General features: G+C 46.1%; 1 pseudogene; it reads left to right on the top strand.

The window, feature by feature from the left end:
• The first annotated feature begins 972 nt into the window (after nucleotides 1-972).
• Nucleotides 973-2020, top strand: LOC137765404 (protein CDV3 homolog pseudogene; annotated as a pseudogene).
• The last annotated feature ends 2130 nt before the right edge of the window (nucleotides 2021-4150 follow it).

Here is a 4150-nt window from a genome sequence, read left to right as displayed (position 1 = left end):
CAGTTTAGGGTACGGCTTAGTATTAGGGTACGTGTTAGGGTTAGGGTAGGGGTTATGGTTAGGGTACGCATTAGGTTTAGTGTATTTATTAAACCTATCCCACACTCTAGATAACACTTAGCACGTAAAGGAATATTATTTGGGTTCCAGCCATGGAGAAGTGTTTAGACAGTAGCAAAAGATAAGGAACAAACCCATTATAAAGAAATCACATTAGGATTCTCTTTTTTACCTGTTCCCTAAAACACTAGGGCTTAGGAAATCTATTTGAGGCATAAGCAGTCAAGGGTAGCTTTGGGTTAGTGTTAGGGATAGGGTTAGTGTTAGGGTACGGCTTAGGGTACGGATTCGGGAACGGGTTCGAGTATGGGTTAGGGTTAGGGTTAGGGTTAGGGTTAGTTTTAGGGTTAGGGCTCGGTTTAGGGTACGAATTAGGATTAGTGTAGGTGTTAGGGTTAGGGTAGGGGTTAGGGTTAGTGTACGCATTAGGTTTAGGGTATTTATTAAACCTATCCCACTCTCTAGATACCACTTAGCACATAAAGAATATTATTTGGGGTCTAGCCATGTAGAAGAGTTTAGACATTAGGATAAGACAAGGAACACACCCATTACAAAGAAATCACATTAGGATTCTCTTTTTAACCTGTTCCTTAAAACACGAGTGCTGACTGGAACCTCTGGCCCGCACGTTCCCTTTGCCCTCCGGCAGCGGAGCGGGCGGGATCCTGCACCGCTGTCGCTGCAGCCCGTGCGGGCGGGGCGGCGGCAGCGGCACGCGAGCCCCAAGGAGGGCCGTACCACCGTTCGCCAGCACGCGGGGGGAGCCGCTCGCCCCAACGCAAACGCCTCGGCGACCCCGCGGGGCTGAGGCGTCACCGCGCCCGGGAGCTTGAGCGCCGAGCCGGCCTCGACCCCGAGCTCGGAGCCCCGCGGGCAGCGCCCGCCGCCGGCCCCACCCATCCCGGCCGAGGAGGCCGCGACCATGGCTGAGATGGAGGAGCGGAGCCTGGACAACTTCTTCGCCAAGAGAGACAAGAAGAAGAAGAAGGAGCGGAGCAACCGGGCGGCGAGCGCCACGGGCTCGGCGGGCGGCGCCGGCGGGAGCAGCGGAGCCGCGGGCGCGGCGGGCGGTGGGGCGGGCGCGGGGACCCGGCCGGGCGACAGCGGGACCGCGGGCGCGGGGGCCACGGGCCCTGGGGCCGCCACCAAGGTTGTGACAAAGGATGAAGATGAGTGGAAAGAATTTGAGCAAAAAGAGGTTGATTACAGCGGCCTAAGAGTTCAAGCAATGCAAATAAGTGAAAAGGAAGAAGATGAAAATGAAAAAAGAGAAGATCCAGGTGATAACTGGGAAGAAGGCGGAGGAGGTGGTGGTGGTGTAGAAAAATCTTCAGGTCCCTGGAATAAAACAGCTTCGGTACAAGCACCTCCTGCTCCAGTAGTTGTTACAGAAACCCCAGAACCGACAATGACTAGTGGCGTGTATAGGCCTCCTGGGGCCAGGTTGACCACAACAAGGAAAGCCCCCCAAGGACCACCAGAAATCTACAGTGATACACAGTTCCCATCCCTGCAGTCCACTGCCAAGCATGTAGAAAGCCGGAAATACTGAGCCTTCGTAAGGGTTGACTACCTCAGATTTGCTGCATTCATTGTGGACTTCATGTGGATCACAACTTCTGGATAAGAAGGTTACAGCTTTTAAGTGTCGATGTGAAACTTGAAACCAGCTCTACTGGATTCCTATCAGAAATTCTGCAGAAAGTCAGCCATCTGGGTTCTGATCTGCTGTAAAAGATGAAGATTTAAGTGACCTTAATTAACCTGTCCTGTGCCCCATTCATAAGGAACACTCTGTAGTGGGTATTAGACTTCCCGGAACATGCCGCTCTCAAAAGAACTGATGTGTTCAGATAATCTGTGTAGGGCTGTGATTTATAATTTAAACTTTGAGTTGTATTCTGAGGTAACCACAAATTAAATTCAACCAAACTCGGGTCACCAAGTGGGAAAAGGGGTGGGGAGGGAATAATCTTATTTTTTTTAGTAATTTTTTATTTGGGTAGTGCTTTTTCTGTGTTCCATATTAAGGCTTTTTTTTTTCTTTCTTTTTTTTCTTTCTTTTTTTTGCTTTGACTTGGAATAGTTCTTTGACAGAGCATATTGCTTGGCTAAGTAACCTGAAATATGCATTGGAATTGTGAAACGTCTCGTGAATTTGCCAATCCCTAGAGCAGAACCAGATGGCCTTTGATGTAAAGGGCAGTAGATGCAGGGGGCTCTACTTCAGGTGCTGCTAAAGCTTCCTCTAATCAGGTCTAAGTTGTATAGTAAACTGGTGGAAAGAGTATATTTTCTGCTCAGGCCAAGGGAGTCACAGATGTGTCCTTATAAATTCAAAGCAGTGAGAGCAGAACCTCAACCTAAAACCCACTGAAGTTTCATGGATCTTGCATGATCTCTGACAAGAATTCCAGATGCACTTGTGCCCAAACGTTTAAGGTATTAGACGCAGTGATTGTCCCAGCCTAGCTCTGTCATCAACCTCCTGGTGTGTCTTTTTATGGTGTTCATTTGGAGAGTCGGGGGCGAAAGACAGGTGATGTAGCACTTCTGTTTTTAATGATTACAGCTTAAACTATCCAGTAATTTTTAGTCCTGGAAAAGGACATCAGGACGCTACCCAGGATTACTGAAAAGTCTTTCCATCTAATGAGATAGTCTGGTAATTTCCTAGTTTTGTATCTTCGGTTCAATAGAAATATTTCAAAGTGGCTTGTGACCACTTGATGCAGAGTCTGGGTTTCTCTATAATAAAATCCCTTTGCCAAATGTAGGAGTTGCAGACTTGCTACTGGCAAGAGTGAAGCAAATGGGTGAGTAAAACTCCTGATGTGGGAGCATTTTCCTCTAGGAGTTCAGTCTTGATAAGTGTCAGTGCAGGAATCGCACTCCTAGGAGTGTTACAGAGTCATCTGCTGTCAGATGCAAACCATATCTGGGCAATAATGTTGGCATTATTTGAAGTGGCAGGCAGGATGCCTACGTTCTGGTGTACTTGGGTGAGTAGCTGAGCCAGCCAAGGAGAGGTTGGATGAGTGAGAAAGGATTCTTGGTTAATCTGAAGACTTCATTTGAGAACCAGAAATCTTTTAACAAGTAACCTCTTGGACCTTGAGCCACATATTTCCCCTAAAAAGTATGCATTTTTTTCCAGCAAAACTTTGTTGGGGGTTATGTTATTGAGGAATGAGATGAATATGTGGAAATGTTACTTAATGGCATAGAAATCTGAAGACCTGCAGGAGATTTAAAAATTCCAACCCTTGTTATAACTTTTTAAAAGATTGTGAAATTATCAAAATGCACATGAATCAAGTTTTAATATGCTGTATGATGGGTGGATGAGGCTGTCCATTGTACCATTTCTTTCTTTGAATTCTCAGGCATGGTTTGGCAGTGCAAAAACTCTGTAACATTAACAAATTCAATAAAAAGTAAATATGTAAAAAAAAAAAAACAAAAAAAAAACACTAGTGCTTAGGAAATCTATTGGAGGCAGAAGCAATCAAGGGTAGCTTAGGTTTAGGGTTAGGGATAGTGTACGGCTTAGGGTATGGGTTCTGGTACGGTGCAGAGTATGGGTTAGGGTTAGGGTTAGGGTTAGTTTTACAGTTAGGGCTCGGTTTTGGGTACGGGTTAGGATTAGGTTACGTGTTAGGATTAGGGTAGGGGTTAGGGTTAAGGTACGCGTTAGGGTTAGGGTATTTATTAAACCTATCCCACTCTCTAGATACCACTTAGCACGTAAAGGAATATTATTTGGGGTCCAGCCATGGAGAAGAGTTTAGACTCTAGGTTAAGATAAGGAACACACCCGTTATAAAGAAATCACATTACGATTAACTTTTTAACCTGTTCCTTACAACACTAGTGCTTAGGAAATGTATTGGAGGCAGAAGCAGTCAAGGGTACCTTAGGGTTAGGGTTAGGTATAGGGTACGGCTCATGGTACGGGTTCGGGTCGGGTGTGGGTATGTCGTAGGTTATGGTTTAGGGTTAGGTTTAGGGTTAGTTTTACCGTTAGGGCTCGGTTTTAGGGTACAGGTTAGGATTAGGCTACGTGTTAGGGTAACGGTAGGAGATA

This window comes from Eschrichtius robustus, chromosome 5 (assembly GCF_028021215.1).
Source record: "Eschrichtius robustus isolate mEscRob2 chromosome 5, mEscRob2.pri, whole genome shotgun sequence".
Lineage (NCBI taxonomy): Eukaryota > Metazoa > Chordata > Mammalia > Artiodactyla > Eschrichtiidae > Eschrichtius > Eschrichtius robustus.
This window is presented reverse-complemented; position numbering and strand designations above follow the sequence as displayed.